The sequence below is a fragment of the Lepidothrix coronata genome, unplaced genomic scaffold, assembly GCF_001604755.1.
Source record: "Lepidothrix coronata isolate B3197 unplaced genomic scaffold, Lepidothrix_coronata-1.0 Scaffold289, whole genome shotgun sequence".
In the NCBI taxonomy this organism is placed as follows: Eukaryota; Metazoa; Chordata; class Aves; order Passeriformes; family Pipridae; genus Lepidothrix; species Lepidothrix coronata.
In genome coordinates, this window is record NW_016690469.1 from 607,323 (window position 1) to 631,025 (window position 23,703).

Sequence of the window (23,703 nt, forward strand, 5' to 3'; positions counted from 1 at the left end):
TTTCAAATGTATGCCCCAAGCATGCACATATATATTACAGCAGTAAAACCCAATAGTAAACCTGTTCCTTAGGCATTGTTAATAGGATTTGGATAATCACAGAAAAAGCCCTTGGTGCTGAAATTTATTCTTTTTGTTTACACCACATTACCTAATGGGACTGTGTGAAGCTGAAAAGAAAACAACGGATTGACATGAACGTTCCAGTAGAAAAAAATGGCAATGTCAGTGAGGCCTCCATGCAAGTTAATAATTTGTTTTACTTTATTCTGCATTTGCTCATCTCAAGGAATATTTTCAAATGAAAATCACATGCTTGTACTTTTTAGCTGAAGTTAAGTGCTAAGATAGCAGGTTTTAAAATGTCCACTGCGAGGATTGGAAGATGCCTTATCAGGAGTGCCTGGTACACACCTCACATGAGGTCCACTCTGAGAATGCTTCTTAGTCATTTCCTTCATCACAAAATCCACCAGTGACATTTCATGTGTCCTTTGCTGCTGGAAGCTGTGCTATCCTGCCCCTTGGCCAATGAGATAGAATTATATATTCTATAAAATTACTGAATATTGCATTTCTAGTCCCAGTATCTATTAAAACCATTGCTGCTGCCTGCTAAGGAAAGACAGACCAAGTTAGGTAAAGAAAGATTGAAGCCCAACAGGAATAGTTAATTATTAACTGGGAAGTTAGAAAGAGGGATGCCCCACAGAGTTAGAGTATCCCTTGGAGTCCAGCATGCCCTCCTCCCTGTCATCCATGGACTACTCCTTATATACAGTCAGGTTCATTCTTTCATGTAATAAGATGGAAGGAAAAGCAGATTCTTCTGCTTTTTCCCTTTGTTCTGATTTCTGTCTTTTGTCAGTTAGCACACAGTCCAATGAAAGGATGAGAGAAAAGCAGGCACAAGTAAAATTCACTTTCAAGGGGGATTTTACTGGTGCCAAACTACTGTGCCATCAGCAGTTATTGGTTACACACTACAAACTTTTATTTCCCTGCTTGCTGGCCACACGATGCCAGAACACCCTGTTGGCCCCAGAAGGCAGATGCCTGCTGCTGGTACATGACCAAAGTAAAATGTAGGTTGCGTGTCTCCTTGGCTATTATATGGCCATTTTTCTAAGCAATCTTTGGCTGATGAAGTTCTGTGCTCTCTCATAAGGACTGTCACGTGGTGGAGGGAGAGGTGGGGGGTTGATTCCTTGTTTCTATGGTTTGTAAAAAGGTAAATGTTTAACTCAGTTTTGGCACTGAGAAGAAGAGCAGAGAGGGTTTTAAAGGCATTTTGCACTTAAGTACTCATGAAACAACATTGTTATTCTCACACAGCAGGCGTAAGCAGAAGAAACAGAGACATAACAACTTAGCAATGCAAAATGAGCTCCAGGCATCAGGTAATTGTACCTTTTTTTTTGCTTTTAAAACCCCTAACAACACTGAATCACATGCGGTCAATCTGACCTGTTCTTGATGCTGTTCGCAGCAGTAGAAAGTCTTTGTGACTCACACTTTCAAATCAGAAGGACATTTTAGATTATTCACATATGGAGAGAAAAAAGCAAAACAACAAACTGTTTATTTGTATTCATTTTATGACCTGAAAGGGCTCCATTTTTCATGACTTGTACTGAAGTTAGTGTGTTTTAAAAGTATTTATCTAAAAGATGTGATTTCATCATACAGCCTCCAAAACAAATTTATTTAGTTCCATTATATGTGACCTATCTTTCTGACTTTCTTTTAAGATATAAAATATTATGGATAGGTAGAAGCATGTGATCCAGAGAAGCAATGCAACATGCCACATATTTGAAATTCAAAGGTACTGGCAGTTCCCTGGGGCAGGTACTTCAGTGTCGTGAGAGCCAGAACTCTCTGCAATGAACACAGTGGCTCTGGATGGCTCAGACATAGCTTCTCGAGGGCAGCAGAGCTGGTGAAGGGTCTGGAGCACAAATCCTATGAGGAGCAACTGAGGGAGCTGAGGGTATTTAGCCTGGAGAAAAGGAGGCTCAAGAGAGAGCCTCATCACTCCCTATGACTACCTGAAAGGAGGATGTATTTAGGAGGGAGCTGGTCTCTTCTCCCAAGAAACAAATGATAGCACAAGAGGAAATAGCCTCAAGTTGTCCCAGGGGAGGTTTAAATTGGACATTAAGAAAAATGTCTTCATCAGCAGGGTTGCCAAGCACTGGAACAGGCTGCCCAAGGAAGTGGTTGAATCACTATCCCTGGAGACATTTAAAAGACATAGAGACATGGTTTGGGGGCATGTGTTAGTGGTGGACTTAGCAGTGTTGGGTTAATGGTTGGACTCAATGAACTTACAGATCTTTTCCAACCTAAACAATTCTATGATTCTCTGTGTTTTTGTCAACTGGTTCCTTCATGTTCCATAACTGGTGCTTCTGTAGAAAGGGTAGAGAGAGACGAGCACTTACCCAGAAACAAAGCATGTAGTCAACAGGAATGGGCATCCTTCCTGGCTCTACAAGAGGTGACTGGTAGAGTCACCAAGCACCTGCAGAAACAAGCCGCGCATCCACTACCAGGAATGCAAGCAGTGACATTATTCTTCCTCTGTTCCTCTGCTCCAGGGACACCAGGTTGCAGGTCAGAGTCGGAGGCTGATCATCATCTCTTATGGCCAACCTCTGCACAGCACTGTGCCCAAACAGGCAGGTCCCAGGAAGAGGTTCATTAGCTGTGCGCTATCCTAATGGCTGCATGGCTTACCGGTCACATCTGGGCTGTGACCACCAACTGGAAGGACCAACAAAGCAACTCTGCTCCCTAGAAAGTCTGCACTCTCCAGTCAACTATCTTTGTGAATTTGGTGTATGTAGTGATTTGATTAAAATCAGGGATCTTCCTCAGGCTAAGTAATACGTACTCTTTTTTCACATGACTTAAGTGTGCAGGTCCCATGCGGTAATGACTTAGGATACAGCCAGAAAAGTTTTGCTGATGAATGTAAAATAACTGCATGTGCAGGTAGAAAAATGTTATCTGTTTATAAACCACTTTGTAGTTAACAATACAAAAAATATTAAAAAATGGATGGGGAGAAAAAAGTGTGAGAGCTAAACTTTTTTCTCCCCATCTATTTTTTAATTAAGTGTAATCCATAAATACCAGGGGATTGTCCACTTGGACCAGATTATATGTTTCAGTTCCTAGAAGAAGAAAAATTTATTACTTTTTTGCCATGCATTAAATTTAATATTAGTTCCCATGTTGGAAAGAATAATGGGAAAAACCTTTCCTTGGGTTGTGAGAAGATGATATCTAATATCTTCCAGTTAATCCCATTATGATTATTATATATGACTCTAGGTTGGGTTCATTCATAGATTGCACAAATATTACTAAATAAGGCTTCAGGCAAGTATACATGAATTTTTGTAAATTGTGATCAGGCCTCAGTGCAGTGGCTGCCAGGTAATGGATTAACGAGCTGTCAGTATTAAATTCATTTATTTCACCTTATCATTTAAAGAGCAGGTGGCCTCTAACTATACCAATCTGAACACACCACTCTGAAAGACATACAGCTTTTTGCAGAGAAATAGGAGGAGCAGCGGCAGATTTCATTTATCAGGAATAACGTTCCCTTCCTGACCTTTCATCTCCAGCACCTAGGTAGACTCACTCTGCCGGTGCTATTGACCCTGCACATTTTATGCAGACTGGGGTGGATTGATGATAAATATACTGAAAGTTACTTGCTGTAACTTGAAGTTAAGTGAGGCCTTGAAAGAAAAGCCTTCAAAGGACTAAAAATGTGTGCATGCATGTATTTGTTCAAAAAAGCATGTAGTGATTGACTGGACTGTGTTCTGCAGATATGCACATATATGGGTTTCAGTGGAATTGTAAGGTGTGTAAGTCAGTGCAAAATTTGTCTTACCCTTCTCCAAAGTCGAATCAGTCCTGGCTGCCTCTGTCACATAAACAGTGTAAGTTCAGATACAATTGAAATATGTGAATTTACTGAAAAAAAAAGTAAACCCAAAAGGCTGAAAAAGTTTCACAGTTATTTAAAAATAAGAAGGATAACCTTTAGTTTACTCAGGTTATATTGACCCTTTTTCTCCCTCTCTTTTCAGTGTACTAGAGCCAATAAAATATTTGGCCTTGAAAAAATGAAAAAGGGTGAGAAAGAGTTTGATTTTGACCTTTAACTAAGTAGCTCATCTGGTTGAATCTCTGTATGCTGAAAAAAATGAAGGCGAGCAAGCAGGAGATTTTTCTTTCAATAGGCAGGGTTTCTGTTTGTCTGCATTTCCTACCATCTCACTTGTTTACTCAGTATATTTATAAAAATTACTGCAGCTCCCCATCTATTACTGCTGTATTCTAATTAGAAGCTGAAAGGATACTGAGGACTCGCTTGGAAAGGATTAGTGATCATGAAACAAACCGAAATGTCTGTCTGCTCCATACCACCAGGCAGCTTTTCTGCAGGTGAAGATAAAGAAGAGTAGAATCAACAAGATTTGTTGAAAGAGTTTTTTAATGCTTCTTATCTTGTCTTACTATGGTGGTAAGTGTTGTCAAGGACTGTTTTGAGCAAGAAGTTGAATTACAGTCATCAAAAAGAATGAGGTTGTGCTATTGTCAGCAAGACTACTGATGGCATAATGAAATGCTGTGTGCAATGAAAATTTGAAGAACAGGATAGATCTGCATTAAAGGAGGATTTTTCTTTTCTGGGCAGGGGTTTTCCCCTTTCTTTTTATAAGACAACTTTTTAATTGGAAAAAAAACAACAAACAAGAACTCCACAATGGGGAAGTTTTGTCATCATTTGGGAGTAAATAGAAGATACGATTTAGGGGTGGGTATCTCAAAAAAAAAATAGCAGCCAAATCCTTTCTCAAGGAACTCTGTGTGCTTACATTTGTGAGCCCTAAACATGTGCTAAAAACACCTCCCTTTTCATTCCCAAAGCACTATTGCTTTGAACAATATTCGGCAAGAATTCAGAAATGCTGTACTTGAGCAATGTGTCATTTAGAAGGCAGGTATAATGTAAAACCATTTCATTAAAAGTAAGTCACATCAGGACCCACTAGAAAGACAATTTATCCTGAAATTACTAAGAATTGATACATATATAATTGTTTTGCTATCACCTTTTTCAAAAAACATCACCCAACTAGACCTTAAAATTGTACCCCAAAAGGTTATTTGGACACAAATGTTGCTCAGGTAGGTGGGAAATCAACTGATGTTCATTTCTACTTCTCAGGCAGTGACACAACAGGGAAGTCCCCCTTCACAATTTTTTGAATGGAAATATTTTCTTCTTTTTTACCTCCATATGAATGAGCATACTCACATTCGACAGGTGCACTCTTTGCTGGGTTAAAAAGTGGCTGGATGGCAGGGCCAGAGAGTGGTGGGGAATGGTGCCACATCTACTTAGTGGATGGTCACTAGTGGGATTCCTCAGGACTCAGTTTTGGGGCCAGTACTGTTCTATGTCCTTATTGATGATCTGGACGAGGATATTGAGTGTACCCTCAGACAGTTCACAGACGACACTAAGTTTGGTGGGAGTGTTGATCTGCTGGAGGGTAGGAAGGCTCTGCAGAGCTGCACAGGCTGGCTGGATGGGCCGAGACCAGCAGTATGTGATTCAACAAGCCCATGTGCTGCGTCCTGCACTTCGGTCACAAAAAAACCCCGGCAGATCCACAGGTTGGTGTAAGAGTGGCTGGAAAGTGGTCCAGTGGAAGAAGACCTGGGATTACTGGTCGACCGCTGAACATGAGCCAGCAATGTGCCCAGGTGGTCAAGAAGACCAGTGGGATCCTGTCCTGTGTCAGAAATAGTGTGGCCAGCAGGACCAGGGAAGTGATTGCCTCTCTGTGCTTAGAACCGGAGAGGCTGCATCTTGACTCCTCTGTCCAGTTTTGGGCCTCTCACTACATTGAGGTGCTGGAGTGTGTCCAGAGAAGGGTGACAAAGCTGGTGAAGAGTCTAGAGAGTAAGTCATATGAGGTGCAGTTGAGGGAGCTGGAGATTGTTTAGCCTGGAGAAAAGGAGGCACAGAGGGGACCTTATCACTTTCTACAACTACCTGAAAGGAGATTGTAGGGAGGTGGGGATCAGTCTCATCTCCCAAGCAACTAGAGGATACAGCCCTAAGGTGCACCAGGGAAGGTTCATGTGGAACATCAGGAAGAGTTTCTTCACAGAAGGGGTTGTTAAACACTGGAATTGACTGCCCAGGGAGGTGATGGAGTCATCATTCCTGGAGGTGTTCGAGAAACTACTGAATGTGTTACTTACTGCCATGATCTAGTTGACAAGGTGATGATTGGTCAAAGGTTGGCCTCGATGATCTTGGAGTTCTTTTCCAACCTCAATGATTCTGTGATTCTGTATCCTCACCTCACTTCATTTATGTATATAATTGAAATTCTATGTAAGTTGAAATGGTATTTGAAAAAAAAGAACAGCTACAGGTTTTAGAAAGTTACTTACAGTAGACAATAAACCCTTTTTGGCATACAGATGTCCTTTCTTCCTGAAAATATGAAAATTACATTTTCATAGGACAAATTACCCAATTGTTTCCTCATTTAATCATAAAATAGATGTTTCTCTCCTGAAAAAAACCAAAATTGATACTTAAAATGGTACACATTCAGATATAACTATTTCTTTTTGCTTTTTTCCCTCTCTTCTTCTTTCATTATTTCATCAAATTAATGTTCTCCTTGTGAGATTTTGAAGAATTCGATAAAAGAAACTGATGAGATTAGCCTGCCTTTATCTGAGTTTTTATCGTGACCTATTATGTATAAAATATTATGCGTAAAGAAGTAAACATATATTTAAAAAAAAAAAAAAACAAACAACATTTTCCTATCAGTTTTGGGGGTTTTTTTTACTACTCTGGGCAGCACTGACCTTTTTCCCCTGCTTCTAGGAGAAATGTTTGCTCCAAAGATATGTTAACCATCCAGTGTTTTGTTTGAAGTCTATTTAGGGGCTTGCAAAAGTATTCAAGATATACCGAGAAAGAAGGGAGCAAAATGGTTGATACTCTTAAGTTACTGGACTGAAACAAACCCTTAGCCATGCTTGTTTCACACACTTTTACAGACAACTATTGGCAAGCCATGTGAATCTGGGAGGTTGGAACTTTTCTCTTTTCATCTGCCCTCTTTCAGTATAAGTTTTTTCCTTATTGTATATTGTATCTATGCAACACTCTGCCCTTTAGCATAGCTTGCGCTACTGACAGAATGCCATCCTGCTCTCATTCTGGTTCCACCTTCACATCCCTTCTCTTGGCTACACCTCAAACCTGATTGCAGCATCCCCCTGCTCCCTTTACTTTGTAGGCTCTCCTTGATAATTTTCTGTTTCTGGTATGTTTGTTATAATTCCCTGACCAAGTACTCTTTCCCAATCTTTCTATATGAAAAATTCTTCTGTATGTAAAATGCTTTCAGTTTGCCATTTCAATGGTGTTACGCAAATGAGAACACTTATTCCATTGCTTATCAGATTAATGAATATTTAGATAAATAATGCTTTCTCCAGGCAGTCAGCTTTGGTGTGCCATAAGGCTAATTGCAAGGTGGGGAAGGTAAAGTCTTTGAGCAATCAAGCAGGTGCTGAGGAGGGAAGTCAACCTCTTGGAGATTATGACCTTCACATCTCACTGTTGAGAGAGACCCATAAGTCATCATAGAACAAAATACCTATATTTTGGAACTGTTCACATTAATCAATACACTTCAGTTTTCCTTTGGTTTTCTAAGGATACAAATCCTACACAGTCACACTCTTTCTGTTTTTACCCACAAGCACCTAATAGCTGTTTTGGCATTATTTTTTGATAATGGATTTTCCCCTTTCACATGCTAGCAGCTATCAGTGAGGACTCAGACCAACAGTCCTGCAAAATAGGCATAGCACAGAGGTTTAAATTCATGTAATGTAACCCATTCCCAGGCACTGTGACTGCAGAAACAAAAGAGGCTCTGCAGCTGTCAGGGAAGTAACCTAGTGAAGTTTGCGGGAATCTCTGTTAGCTTTAAAAGTCCTTTATCTCAGTCCTGTGAGAAGTTCCTCTACCAGAAGTCTCTCTCTGTTCTCCCATTTGCAACATGTTCTAGTCCAAAAGAGTACCAAAGCTGAGATCTTCAAAGGATACAAAGATATTTAGGAACATAATGTCCCTGAAGGTTGATGGCATTTTCTTAATCTTCTCAAGCTACTTCTAAAAAGGCCTGTTCAACTGCTCTGTGAGTTGTTTTTTTTTCTTTTTAATTGCCTTTGCTTTTGGTTCCCTTTTGGATTATAAATCAAAAGGAGCCAATTATCTATTCATATAGCAGTTTGCGGAAAACTTATTCAGCCTAAACTATATGCAAAATTTAGCCACAATTCATCTTAGAATTTAAATACCATTATAAAAATTACAAGGAGCAATAGTCTATCACTAAAATTTAAAAGCATTGGCTTTGAATATAGACAACCTTCCAGGATTAGTTAATACTATTACATTTTTCTTACACTTAGTTTGAAGTACCTGATCTCCTCTCTAGACACTTTTTCTCAGAAAGCAATTGACAATTTGTAATGCTTATTGCATTTAAAAAGTTAATTGCTGTCTAACTGAAGTAGCTTATTATACAAGTACTGGGACTATGTCTGTCTGCCAGTTGAATACACTAAAGTATTCCATTTAAGCAATTTAAATTAAAATATCATTTTATAAAGTTGTTTTGATTTTGATTACATATTGAGATTTTAAATAATTTTGACTTAATTTCAAGGGAGATGGATTCCTTTTGTATAATATCAAATTGTAATAATTTCTATGTGATTAACATTTAATTTATGCCTACATTCTTGGCATATTCTTTCCCTATAGCCACAGTTGTATTATATTGGTTAGAAAAGATGAGTTTTCTGTGCAATGCACTGTGGAGCTGAAGTAGAAAAAAGCATGAAAAAAAAATTCTGTATCTGGAGTTCTACAAGCAATCCCCCAGCAGAATGGCACTATCACATATCATACAGCCCAAGAGACAGCTCCATAAGGAGACTTCATAATAGAGAGAATTAAAACTATCATGGTGGGTTCTATAGTGTGATGTAGTCACTTGCTAACGAAATAAGATGACACAAAGCTCTAAATTAGCCTTTAGCCCAAACTTTTTATGTTTGGGAGACAGTAATACAGTAGCATTGTACTCTCTGCAGCACAGATGGATGCTCTCTGTCCTTCAATGTCTGCTTCAGGACTCACACACCCAGTTTGAGAAATTAGGAGATACTATGCACTCCACTCAAATGTGTTTATTCACAAGTGGAAGTGCTCATTTCTCTTCCATTTTGGTGACTGGTATAATTTTTTTGGAGGAGAGGGTGTTCAAAATAGTTGAATTGCCAGAAAAGTGAATACTCTACACTGAATTTGGTGAATGACTCTAGCCAAATTTGATGAGGTAGAAAAAATAAATGTCAGGAGCAGAAAGACAAAGCAGGACATTTTTTTAAAATAAGCTTTCTAATTTTTCAACTAAGTTCATGGGGGCACAGATTTTCTAGTCCTTAAGAAGCAGATGAATTGCTTGGAATAGTCCAGTTCAAATAACTTGGATTGCCTCAGGAAGGATGTGAGAAAATCTATGTCTCTGAATACATATTTAAAGTTAAATAACTATTCTAATTTCCATGAGTAAACTGATGAAGAACAAGTATGGAACAAGAATTTAGGTTTTAATTTACACTAAATTTCACCCAGACAAATACTTCATAATTTGCACCATAACAGCTTTGGTCACTACCACTTTAAACTGAAGTATCCTAGGTAACTGCACAACTCCCCCATATCTTTTCAGAAGGAAATGCCATCAACAGCAATCTGATAGAGCTCATCGGAAACAAACATCAAGAAGGAATTTACATCCTGTCTTTGTCTCAGGACTTGATCTTGAGTTTAAATATTTGTTTTCCTTGTTAAGGTGTATAAAGGAATTCATGGATGGTTTGTCAATGTGGTTTTTTTCTTGCTATTGTCAGTTCTTTGTTTTGGAAAGCTGATGTGAAGTATTCCTACTACTAGCTTTTTTGAGTGTTCAGTTAATATGCTGTGAACCAAAATACATATACATAATAAAAAAAAAAATCTATAAGGTAACAGCACCAGTACAGCATCTGAAGTCGTTTAGAAAATGACAGTCTTTGTAATGATATGGGAAAAGCAGAACAACACAATTCAAAGGACAACTTTTAAAAGCTCTGCCAGGGGAGGTTAAGGTTGGATATTATGAAGAAATTCTTTACAGAGAGGGTAATCAGGCATTGGAATGGGCTGACCAAGGAAGTGGTGGATTCTCCGTCCCTGGAGGTTTTTAAGATGAGACTGGATGTGGCACTTAGTGCCATGGTCTAGTAACCATAGTGGTAGTGGATCAAGGGTTGAACTTGATGATCTCAGAGGTCCTTTCCAACCCAGCTGATTTTAAACTGAAAATGACTGAAATGGAAAACGCATCTGAAACACTTTGAATTCTTACAGAGAATGAAGTCCTGATTTTGTTCCTTGGATAAATATTTTCTCTGCAAGTTTTTTTGTGGATCTGCCTCTGCTAAATCTCCTAGAACTTCATCAGATCTGCATTTACACCCTACTCCTTTCTATGTTATATGCTCAGCTTCTTCAGATGTTTCTTTTTCAAAATATATGAAAAGAATTTCCTTTAGAAGATTGTGTCGTTTCTGTCAATGAAAAAGGACAGAACAATTGCTTGACTCCATTACAACAACAGGTAGTCTACTTCCCTTAGTCTAGGCTGTAAGATGAGATGAAAAAAGAGCAGGAAAGTAGAGGAAATCTCTTTTAAGGTTAACAGGTGTCTTTAAACACAAATTCTATCTCACCAGCCTCAAACTTTTATTTTTAGCTAAAAAGGAAAATCTAAAGAATTAGATTTTTCAGTCTTCTCTACCCTCAAACAAATTTTACTTTAAATAGCCTGTCTAGTAATCCTAACCACCAATGTTCAGCAAATTTTTTATTGACTTTGCTATTTTATTTCCAATTGCTTAAATGGCTGTGCATTGAAAACAAAAAGTTAGTTGAACTTATTTCAGTGAACAAGACTCACCTGAGATTTTTGAATCTATCCAAATGTAGACACTTAATCAGCATGGGCTGAGAGAAGAAAAATGAAGCTAATGACCTTCACACTGAAAAAAACCAAACCAAACCAACAACAATAACAACTACAAAAAGGCAGAAAAGAATTGATTGCAAAGGGCCAGATCCTGAAGGACTTTAAGCATCCGTAGGGCTGCTAAATTGACTGAAGATGCTGGCACTTGGCGCTCCTGAGAATTTGCATCTAACAGAAAATCTAACTGCATTTAACCACGTGAAATACTGTTATAGTCTACGCTTCTATGCCCCACAGTTTTGCTGTCTCTTTTACAGTGAGGATTTTATTCCAACTCTGGGTCTTCTAGGTGACTCCATATTCAAAATGACAGAAGAACCTACAAGGCATGTGGGTTTTTGTATAGCATCTAGCATTTGTTGTATCTACAGAAATCACATACCTGAAATGTGTTAATCAATAACAAATGGAAAAAATATTTTAACTGAATTAAATATCTTTTTTCCTTCCCTTCTTTTACATTAACAAATTGTTGTAGAGCTCCTTACAATGCTGTGACACTTTAACTTTGCAACTTGCAATGCTATTATGCATAGCGGGGTTTAGTGTTTCATGTGACATGCTTTTGCCTTGATTTCCAAGTCCTTGATAAGGCTGTTTAAATTACTAACAGATAGGACATCGGAAGGAGGTCACTCCAGGGACCACCTAAAGGTTCCTGAGGAACTTGCAGTTAGGTGAATTCTCATAAAAGAGCTGAGAGTCCAGACTGAATCAGAGAATCACAGATATCTGAGTCAGTACAGCAAGAAATTAGGCAGAAAAAGTTCCACATATTCTTCTGTTAAAGAGGCAACAGAAAAATCCTACAGCACCACTCCTTTTTGTATTACATTACCAGTCTCTCTTGAACAATGATGCTCAGATCATAGTTGTGTATTAATCTTATCACTTTCCACTTTCATCTTGGCCATTTATTTTCTTACTTATAAGGGCAGTGGGCTATTCCCTACTTTTGTACAGTCCCAGAGATTAAAGACTTATGTAGAAGATTTGGGTCAACTAATGCTTTCCTTTTTTGCCTTTTCTTGAGGCTATGAGGAAGCTATGCTATGAAGAGAGTTGCCTGAAGAACTTACCCCTCCAAATCAAATACTTTTACAATCCCAACCCCAAAAGCTTTTGAAGCTAATTATACTTTTTCCCTCTAGTTACACATGCTAAGTTTTCCAGAAATCCCTTTAATAGGAATATGTATGTGTGTGTGTATACACACACACGTACACAAACGCACACACACATGTAGAGCATTATCTTGGCAAGGAAGCAAGGACAAAAAGACTTAGCAGCAAATTATTTAGATAAGAGCTAAAAATCCATAAAAGACTAGAAAGTCATCTTGTTCTTGTGTTCTGTTTTCCTCCTTAAAACATTGCTATTCCAGAGCAGTGTGAAAGAGGAGCTTTGGGAAATGAAACCCTTCCTACAACCACAGAAGACGATCAGAATGGGTTACCACTGTCCCTAACATGTACCTTGGTCCTGTCCACTCATCCCTATGTGACAAGTTCAGTCTCCTGTGACTTCCCTAACCCACTGCCAGCTAGGTTAGCCAAAGTAGCAAGAATTAACAGAACACACCCATCTGTCCCTTAGAAATGAGGATGAAATGCAAATATGGCTGTTTCGGGTAAGCCAAAAAGAAGCTATCAAATTATCTTCACCTTCAGCCCCTGCAAACTGGGATCAAGAGTGATGGAAGATCTCCTGTTGACAAGTTCCCTCGCACAACCAGTGCTGCAAAAAGCTGTCAATAAGGTGAGGTCTAGTAAGCAGACTCTAATTAACTTCATTATGTAAAAGGACTGAGGAATGGAGGGTGAGAAGGAGAAGAAATGAAGTAAGAAATGTGTCCCCCAGGTAAAGCTGCCCAATGCCAGCATGCTGGGCTGTACACAACCTCTGGAAGCAGGGGGCTCAGAGAGCCTGCCCTGTGGCTAGCTTACTGCCCAGGCAGCCTGTGAGACACTCTGTCTGACTGTCTCCTTAAGGTAACCTGCAGGATATGCCCCAGATGGTAAACTTGTAATTAGAGTAAGGGCTAATGACTGTGGTGGTGACCCCAAGCTGGCAGACATGTGACCAGGCTGGGCAGAGGGCCTCTTCCTCCAACAGGGATCAAGGTCAACCTCCAAAGCAGTAAGGAAAAACACAGGTGCAAGAAAAAACTTCATGTCCCTAGGTGAGGTGGCCACTCATGCTAGCACTGCCCTCCCCTCCTCCAGCTGTGCCACCTGCACCATCACTGCCCAGCTTTGCCCCTGATTCGCCAAGGCAGGGAGAAAAAAATATATCAAGTTTCCCAATTATCAAAACACTATTGTAACAATGAGCTGTTGCTGCACCTGCTTCCTTAGTGCCGAGTGAACGGCCACAGCTCACCTCCTGCCACAAAGGGGAGCCTGGCCAGTGATGATTAACTCCAGCAGAACACAATAGTCAACATCTGACCTGCCTGTGTGCCAAGGAGCATGTTTTCCTTGTTTATCTTGCACAGCAAGTTTTTAGCATCGCTTTTTTACGAAGGCCATGCCTACTCTAGATTCCCAGACAGTGAGTCAGCCGTGGTCCCGGGTGAACCTGGACCCACGTGGTGGAGAGTGAGGAAACTTCACCCCGTGGAAGGGTCAGGCATGCTTGCCACCAGAGCACGTTCAGATTTTAAAAAACAAACCTGTTTCCTACCACCACACTTTAACCTTGGTCAGCATGTAAACAACTCATGAAGGACTGGATCTCAGCACTAGCTGTGCTTCTCCTGCTCCCTGCCTATCTTTTCAGCCTGAGGGTTGCAGCAAAGTATGTGCTTTTCACCAGTGCTCAGCATTTTATCTTTGTGGTATAGAAGCATTATTACCTTTTTTTTTTTTAATCAAGTTTGAGTAATCTGTGTACATTACAGGTCTGTCATGTTTTAGTTCTCAAGCCAACCAAGCTCTCAGTCTAACATGCAGGGTGTGGATGTGCTGTCTCTAGCAAAACTCAACAAGAAGAACAGGCCTCTGAGGTCATGAGCAGCCAGTTAGAAATTAGAGCAGCCCTGAGGCAAAGGAAATTCAGAGGCAGTCAAAGGTTTCAGTTAAGCAAGAAAAAAGTCCAACATTTAGAGGTTGTACTACAAGGACATTTGCATCCCACAGCATTTGTCATCCTAATAAGTAGCTTGTTAGAAGTCAAAAATATCCAGGTAATGATATTTTGCACCACCTTCCCACTTTTGTAGCATACTGCAATGAAATATGCAATTCCCTTTTGTTAGAACAATACAGATAATATTCTGTAAGTATATCACATTGTACTATGAAATGGGGAAGAGTTGTCATGAAAATGGAACTTATTATCACTGCTAAAATGGCCCCAAAGTGCCTCAAACCTTTGTAAGATGCAAGGTAGATTAGAAAGTGAGAGTGTTTGTTCTTCTGCTTATGCTGCAGTGGGTTTTTGCTCTGTCTTTCATTCTGGGTGTGTGTTATCTTCATAGCACTGCTGTGTTATGAATCTAATGGTATGCAATACCAAGTGAGGCCAACCCCATGTATCAGTGCCATCTCAGTGTCTGTGATGCTGCTGTAGCACCACCCCATGAAGTCCAGCCCAGGTCTGCTCAGGTTACTTGGCCTCAATATCCTTCTACTTTTGTTCTCTGACACTTTGTTTATATTTTCAGAGCTTGCCCTGTGTTATGAGTTGGATTGAGGGAAGTGATGGCATGGTGGGAATACGTCCTATCATGGAGATATGAAGAGTGCTTGGAAGAAGAGTAATGAAAAGGAGTCAACCTCTTCAGGGCATCCATGCACTGCATACTCCCACCATTCACATTGTCTGACCTACCTTCTCTTAACATCTTCTCCCCCCAACCAGGACAATTTGCTTCATGGGTCTGGCCCCAGTTTAAATTTCATGGAAGACAAAGTGGCAGAAGTAGAAATGTTCCTCCCTTATTATGGACCCTGAAGTATGCATGATTTAGTGGAGAGCTGTGGAGACCAAGGTAGTATACCATTTAAAAATTTGTTTGTTGATTTACTCTCCTTGTAATTACACATTGGTTTCATTATTGCTATTTATTAAAGAACTAAATATAATTAAAGTTTTGTCTTTGAGCTGAGTGAGATTTTGTTCGGTTACTTTCCACAATCTCCTCTCACAGGCAGGGTTAGTCTGGACCTTGGTGAAAGCTGTGAGCTGCAGATAGGTATGCCAGAGATTTTCCGCACAATGCCCACAAAGTTTCTGAGACTGATTATGTCGTAGCTTATTTTCAACTAATGTCAAAACAGAAAAAGTCAAGCCATCAGTCCACATACTGAGCCCTTCTTTGCAAAACAGAGGACCTTTATGAAGAAGCCAACATTCGCGGTACACTATCAAAAGTGTCCAGCAACTTGTGTAATGGGTATACAGATCATTCCGAGGTTTCTCCCATAGAAAATCATGCTGGAAATCACGATTTCCATCTCCAAGACTCATTCGTCCCAGAAGTTTTTAATTTTATAAATGAACATATCGTTTAATTTGAAGTCATGGTATGGATCTTAGCTTGCTGAGTGGCTGTTTTTAGAAAGCATTGGTAACATATGTGGGATAGTGGAGTTTTGTTTTGGTTAGAGGTTTTATGGAGGGGTTTTTTTTTTCTTAACAAGTACAGCAACACAGGCTGGATGGATTAGAGTACCTCAGACATGTCATCGTTTATATTGTCATGGACTGTCACAATGATTGGTGTTAAGAAAGGATGCGATGAAATGTTTATGTGGAAAACTAATCGTTGTTTAGTGGTTTTTATTGACACTTTGCCTGGTATGTGCTACAATGTTTTTTGAGGGGGGCAAGAGGGTGGGTTATTTTGCTTTTAACTGTCTAGCTCTTACAATTGGTCTAATTCTGCTCCTGATGAAAACTTTGGGCATTTTACCATGCTGGTGAGCAGGCCTGGAGCCAATATGTCTACAAATGAAATAACATAAGCCCCAAGTCTACAATGAGCTCTGAGCAGAAGGAATTCCATCTCCATATATGAGATCTTGCTCAGCCACAAAACACGTCAGCATTAAGCCAGATTTTGTGCAGAGCAGCTATATAAGAGCAACACTTTAATTTCGAGGTACTGCTTTAATACTAAAATGTCAGCTGCTGTTTTCCAGTCTGGGAAGCACATCTGAATTCTTGGTACTGTTTGCCTTACTAAACAGTGGCATTAAGCTCTAGCTTCACCTCTTTTCCTTAGAGAAAACAAGTTTCTACTTGAAGAAACCTGTTTCTATTCTCCACTGTGGATGCAAGGGTTAAGGGTAAGCAGACTTCTGGGCCTACACTAAACTTGAAGAAAATATAAAGGAGCTATATTTTTATTTATAATAAAAAGTGTGTCTTTTTTTCCCTCATGCCAATCTGATCCAAAATTGGATGCGCTCCACTTTAAAGAAAGGCAAGGGAGTGTTCTAAAAATATCTAGGGTAATGACATTCATCCCAGACAGAGATCTGTCATCCCAGATCTGGTATCGCACAAAAAACCCAAACAGTTTTCCCAGTGTTGGTCCTTCACCCACTTCACCTGGCTAACCATACCAGCAAACCCACTAGTCAGAGGATGTGGGAGCAGCACCTCAGGAGGGTGAATTTCCTTTACAGCATTTGGCTGGAGGGTAGATGCTTGCTCTAAAGACTCTTTTTCACAAAAGGCTGTTAAGGCAATCCCTGGGGTGTGAGAAAACAGGAGGGGAAACTCAGCATAAAGGAACAATAACAACTGCACACAGCTTCTGCCTTCTATAACAGGGAGGAAAAAAAGTTCTTGACTTTCACATAACTTCCACCTCCTGGCTTTCCGTCAGCCATTCCCCAGGCAGTGGAGAAGGCTGAATTTAAAATGGAGGTTAAGATATGCCCTGGAGCATATTTAAGCCTTCTTAATTGTTCTTGTGATGATCTGTACTTTGTAACATGTGAGAGGCAGTGGGCATCCTACTGGCCTCTCTCTTCCCCCATCTCATCCTACGCTTCAGATAGGTACCATTTTATACCTAACAAAGAAATAGAGGTTGAAATTATGCCTTCATCAAGCACAGAAAAGTCAGACAAACTTGGGAGTTAATGTCCAGGATTACTGGAAACATTACCTAAAACAATGGTTTTCTAAAACCCACTTGTCAAAGGATAGATGCCTGCAACTGACATTGTCAAAGATTAGACTCCAACACCGATGCATCCTGCTGTAAGGAAGCAGTGGGACAAAAATCAGGAGAATGAGCTGGCAGTGAGGAGGTGTCATGTCACAGCCATTTTCTTCCAAGTTGGTTTGTCCAGCCAGACTGAAGCCTTAGTCAAAACAGCCTTCTTTGATAAAACAGTAGAAAAGTCAACTTGGTGTACATTTCAAACGATACAGTATTTCTTCATAGTAGGTTCCTAATCTAAATGAAAGTTATCATTTTTTGATAGGCATGCTTTCCCTGTCTTTCTATGTTGTCTTGGCATAGAGTAGTTCTCTAGGTCCACTAAGTTTTGATGTGTGTACATTGGTAAAATTTTTTATTTCTGGGGTTTAGATTTCTGCATGTATGTGTGTAGAAATTAAGTTTAAGAGACTAGACTGAAATTCAGCATTCAACAAACAGGAAAAATATTGTTCCAACTGCAATTTGTCCTCTGCCCCACCTCTTCAATGGCACCATTCAGGCTGAAAAATTTAGCTTGGTGTGAATTATTCACTCCTTGCTGTATCTTTAATTCCAGGGAGATGAAGCTGTTGCAGACCTCAGCTGAATCTATACCCAAAATAAAATTAATTTATTTACAAATACATTTTGCACCTTTTACAATATCTTTTGCATGTTTAGTCTTAGCTTAGCTGATAAAAGGGATTTATAAGGATGGCACATGGAGAAAACAGAGCTGTGCACCCAGATTTTCCTTTATGTACCACTTTGAGGATGTGAGTATCATTTGCAAGCGTAGTGGCAAATATAGATGGCTATCTGAACACTCTCACCGCTGCGGCCCGGGTTTGATTCCCGGTCAGGGAAAAACTCCCCTGGGCAGATGGAGCTCGTCAGCCCTGTGAGGCCATCCATCTAAGAGAAGGTCACTCTAAACAAACCTACGTCCTGAGACCCTCACTGCCACTGTCCAAGCTTGCTTGGCCCCGGCAGATGAACCTAAGGATTAAAGGGTGGGCTCAGTTCAGCGCACACTGGGTCTCACCTAAAAAAATCCATTGCGCAGGCTCGAAGGGTTAATGACCTTTCCCAAATCTTCACTCGCGAAGACTGGCCATACCTGAACAGTGGGCAATTATGTTAGCAACAAGGGACATGCTACAGATAAGGCAGAGTTTTGTAGTTAACTTTTTAAGGCATAATTTGAAAACAATAAAGAATTTTTAGATATGGCATTTTATTTAGTTATCATGTTAATAATTGAATTCTGATTAACGGTTGTAATTAATCATTATCTGTGGATACTTAGGAAATTGTCAATAGCCATAGTGGGTTCAATCAGAGAGTCATGTAGTTCAGTACCCTGTCTCCAACAGTGGGCACAAAGAGGTATGCAGGAAACATAAGAGAGTGAGCACATATGATGCAGTGGCTAAAATCCATCCGCCAGAATTTTCTAATCAAATAGCAGAAGCTCCCAAAGGAGGAGTAATGTTATGTGTCTCCAAGCATAGGTCTCTGTGCTCACTGAATTTACTTTGGAAATTACAAAGGAAAACTTTGGTTTTGGAAATGGCTCTAATACTGGAGAGATTTGCACAATATTTAGGAAAATTGTGAGGATCTGTAAATTATTCTGTAATGTGTTCATGAGTTCATGGATAACAGTGTTCCTTGATTTGACTATCTAAGACTCAAAAACCAGAGGCAATTGTGGTCTTTCTTGATGATGTTGGGGTCACAAAACATAGATTAAATTTCCAGAGTTGTCCTGAACAGAAAGTATTTAGGTGGCCATGGGAACACCTCGTGCTCAGAACCTTTTGTAAGCGGAGTGCATTTATATGGGAGCTCTGTTTCCTTTTCAGCAAGCAAAACAGTCAGCAAAGATGGGAACTGAATATCCAGATCATTCAGAATAACACCTAACTTGCCTATTATGTTACAGATTTCTCCCACATTTATGATTCAATTTAAGAGGTAATTTCAATGACATTGAACATTGTGACTGTACAATAGACAGCTGCTAAAAGATAAACGCTGAAAAGATATATTTTCAGAGGAAAAAAATAGGGTTTTTTAATGATGAAAGTTTAGTTCCCTTACATGTATTATTATTATACCTTCTGATATAATATTATTTGTGCAATGAGATAAATTATTTTCTGCTATCCGTAGGAAGTGAAAAGAACATACTTGCTTTTATAATTCATTGTTTTTGATTAAAAACCTACATTCTCTTAGCCAAAAGATGGAGCAAGCCACTGAAGGCTTAGTCTGCATTTCAGCTCTCCAGAGATTATTAATCAACGTGCTCCTTCTCCTTTTATAATTAATTAAGCAACAGTCATATAGACCAACATCTTGAACTATCTGAACCAGAGGATCAGAAATGTTCAGTTCAGGATTGCGACAAGACTTTTAATGGCTATATGGTACGCTTGCTACAAAGATTGCATTAAAGGAAAAGTAAGGTTAAACACCAAGCACTGGGATTTCAAATTTCCAGTATTTAAAACAATGAAAAATTAAATAGGTCTGGAAAATTTAATTCAGACCCTTTGTTCACAGGCTTTACACCATAAGTCTGTGTTTTGTTTTGTATAACAACTTGACCTCACATTGTCCTTTGCCATCTTTTCTCCTTCCCCTCTCTCCCTCTCTTTTATTTCTCTTTCTTTTTATTTTTTCCCCAGTCTAATTTATTATTCCATCTTTTCTTCCTTTCTTTCTTCCTCATCCTTTAGTGTTTGCTGCAGCAGGCACAAGGAGCCTCCGGGGTCTCAGTTCTCATGTCTAAGCACTATGACAGCCAAACAGTGAAATGGCAGATCCACATTAGCTTCTACTTCCCTCTCTCATATGTACTCAGTCAGTTTGTTGCTATATTAAAAAAGAAAAAAAAAAATCCAGCCATCAGTTAGGGATTTTAAGAGAATGTAAGATGTTTGGTGGTTTATGCAGGTAAATCTGACAGTGAGATTCAATCAAGCCTTGGAGAAACGATGATTTATTATTTTTATCTAAGGCAAGGCAAAGGCAAATGGAATCACAGTCACTTTATATGAATAGAGGAATCTGTATTTACAGATGCATACGTATGTGTAAACATACTAGCTAATAGCACACATTATTTCAGAGGTGATCTGCAGGACAGGCTTACAAAGTAACTGCTTTCTTAGGTGCATTCACAATGGATATTTTGTCATCATCCTCCCAGGCTTGTGGTGTCACAGGTCGTTAGTGGACATTATCTATTGTGAAAGCAATCTTGAAAGCATTGTGAACTTTGAGCTGCCTAAGCTCACCAGGAGCTGATCATACAATTGAAGAACAACTTGAATTAATACTTAGCAGGCCACATGCAAATGGGACAGGATGATGGCAGGGGAGATGGCTATTCTCATGCTGCTGAAGTTTACTTTGAGGGACTGGTAGACAGTATGTATCAGAGAATCACATGATCACTGAATGATTGGACCTCTGGAGATCATCTAGTTTAAACCACTGCTAAAGCAGCTTCACCTAGAGCGAATTGCACAGGTCGTGTACCAGGACCCCACAACGAAAGGCAAAGATGAAATTATATCCTCCATGACTGCAGTAAAGGAAGAGTTCCCTTCAGGAATACTTGTCTCAAGAACAGATCCAATGCAGTTCGGCATTCTTACAGCTGCAATGGGTACAGGGCCATCACAAACAGTACACAGCCATGATAAAGCAGCTGTGTCCCACTACTCATAGAAATTAACTTTCCAGTGCAGAAATTACTATGTCCATTAGCTGTACAATGCAACAAAGGTGGTGTGCCTCTTTGAGGTAGTACTTGCTTCTTAAGAAATAGCATAAAACTACATCTGTAAATCAGCAGTTCTCTAGTAGCCATCCTTCAGCTGCTTTACCATTAGGCAAAGTCAAGACTATCATGAACTAGCAAAAATGGGCTTTGCAGCCTCATCAGAAGATTTCTGTCAAGTGGCACTCAAGGTGGCATGGTCTGGAAGATGATATGGTCCTCCAAAGTCAGACAGGAAAGAAGGTATTTTTTATGACACGTTATCAGCCTGACATTTCTGTGAAGACACTGGCAAAGATTCACACTGGTGTCAATTACAGATTGACCTGTGCTTTGCCTTCCACAAAAGGAATATGAGCACAATTTCACTACCTAAGCCAGTAGTGGTAACTAAAAAAGGATATGTATGTTCCTTCCAATGTGATAATGTCAATATCCAATATCCATATGTAAATACTCCTGTCTGGGTCACTCTTGTTAGCAAAAGCTTTTTATTCTTTTGGTTGTTGGTTGGGTTTTCTTCCCTGAGAAATATATTCAATTTTCAACAAAAAAAACCCTATAGAGAGTAATGTTTCCTACAATCCTCCTGAAGAATTTCCATAAGGACCCCAAAAGTTTAGAAGAAAATTACCTGAGTAATTTTATTTTGCCAAATGTCTTTACTAGTTAGTACTAGGCACTCCAGCAAGAGCATAATACAGTATTGATTGTTAGAATTCCATAAGCAGGGAAAATCTTACTGCATTATACTCTTCACTGTAAATTTCAGGAAGATTTATACTTCTTTTCCTATACTCTATCCAAAAGAGTTGATTATGAATATACAACAGTAAAGACTCAGGAATAAAAATGTTTTAACAGCAGTTTATACTCCAATTTAACAAATAAATAATATCTTCAACTACATCATGTATTAATTATGACACAGCTGCTTCTTTTTATAAGGGTTTGAGAGATAATACAGTAAGAATGCATCCTGTCAGGCTGCTTTATCCTCACTTCTTGGGTTTGGAGGAGGATGGAAGCAGGGGGTTGCTTTGTGATACATGCCATCTCCCTGAATTTAAGAAGAGTTTTACATCTCTTCCACACATATAATCCTTTTGATGAACCCTTTAGAAATAAGACCCCAAAAGAAGGAAGGGGAGGAAGTGAGTACCTTTTTTGCACAGTGCAGACATTTTTGGTAGGGAACAGCCTCTGTCACTCACTCATCCTCTGTGTTGTGTGATCTGCAGGCAGAGATTCATGTGTGAAATAAGGTAAAGTGCAGAGAAAACCAGTATCTCTCAACTGTGTCATAACTAAGATGACTTATTTCTCTGGAGTAAAAAATGCATACATATATATATGTATATACACACATAAATTTAGCTGGAGCTGGAATAAAAGTGCATAGGAAGGCATAAGAATATTTTATTATCTTCTTCTACTAGAAAGCCATTCCTTTCATTCTTTAGCACTTACGTACAATTGGACATGACCTTTATCTCCTGAAGCATATTTTGCTACAGAGAGATTTCTTGAATTTGTTCTGGTGTTCAAATTCACTTGACTATTTGATTATTCATTGGTTTAGATCATATATATCCTTGATTTTCAGGTAAATTATGATCAAGTGCAGGACCTCTGTCTATTCACCAGCTTACTTGTTTCTGTTGTGATGGCTTGTAGCTGCATACCCACAAAGCTATGGCATGTCATTTTACTTCTGTGTTTTCACTTGCTCAGCATATCCTCTCCTGATACCTAAATTTAGATTCAGCAACAATTAATTGCACAAGTTGTAATGCTGACAGGGTAGATGGTTCTGTGGTGATATTGTCTCTGATGTGCTGAACACTGCACAAGACAGAGAAGAAGCCTTTAATGTATTAAACTTAACAAGATGACAATTAATGGAGAACATGGCTTTCTGGATGTGTTTCAAGCTTACATTTAAAACATGAGCATAAACTCTTTTGCAATCTGAACTGTTTTCTATATAAGTTTCCTAATTGGGATTGAGAGCTTCTAATGATACTGACCTGATATCAAGCCACTCACTAGGTTTGATTTAGTAAAGGGATGAGCACTCTGGACCAAATTCTGCAAGCACTTCTTACGCACATACCTTACTTTGAGCCACATGAATAGTTCCTTTTAAGACAAAAATCTTTCTTGTGCTCTCAGGTTGAACATGTACTCTGCTGCTTTGCAGGAGAGTGCATTGCTCTCAGTAGCTTTTCACCCGCAACAATTTAATTATCTTATCCAATATCTTGTTGTTTGGCCTCTAGGTAAGTTATTTAGACCAAAGACCTCCCTAAACCTTCTTTCTCTTTCTGTCTGTTTAATTAATGCTCCATTTTTTTAAGCTGCTGCAAGTGCTGCTATGCCAGATAATGTGGTTTGGATTAACTTGATGTTATTTAAAATTTACTTCCTTTCATCAAGTTAGGAGACACCCAAAGAAGACATGCTGAAAACTAAGTAGAGATTTTGCATTAAGTTTAAGTTAAACACATATGCCTAAACAATCT

General features: G+C 39.3%; 1 long non-coding RNA gene across 2 annotated transcripts; it reads left to right on the forward strand.

Moving 5' to 3' along the window:
- The first annotated feature begins 1,271 nt into the window (after nucleotides 1–1,271).
- On the forward strand, nucleotides 1,272–15,219 carry LOC108508282. Of its 2 annotated transcripts, XR_001878372.1 has the most exons (3): nucleotides 1,272–1,400; nucleotides 12,890–12,977; nucleotides 14,887–15,219. It is a non-coding gene; the product is annotated as an uncharacterized LOC108508282 (long non-coding RNA). The 2 variants fall into 2 exon arrangements; XR_001878371.1 differs by lacking the exon at nucleotides 1,272–1,400 and having other exon boundaries at nucleotides 12,852–12,977.
- Nucleotides 15,220–23,703: the final 8,484 nt, after the last annotated feature.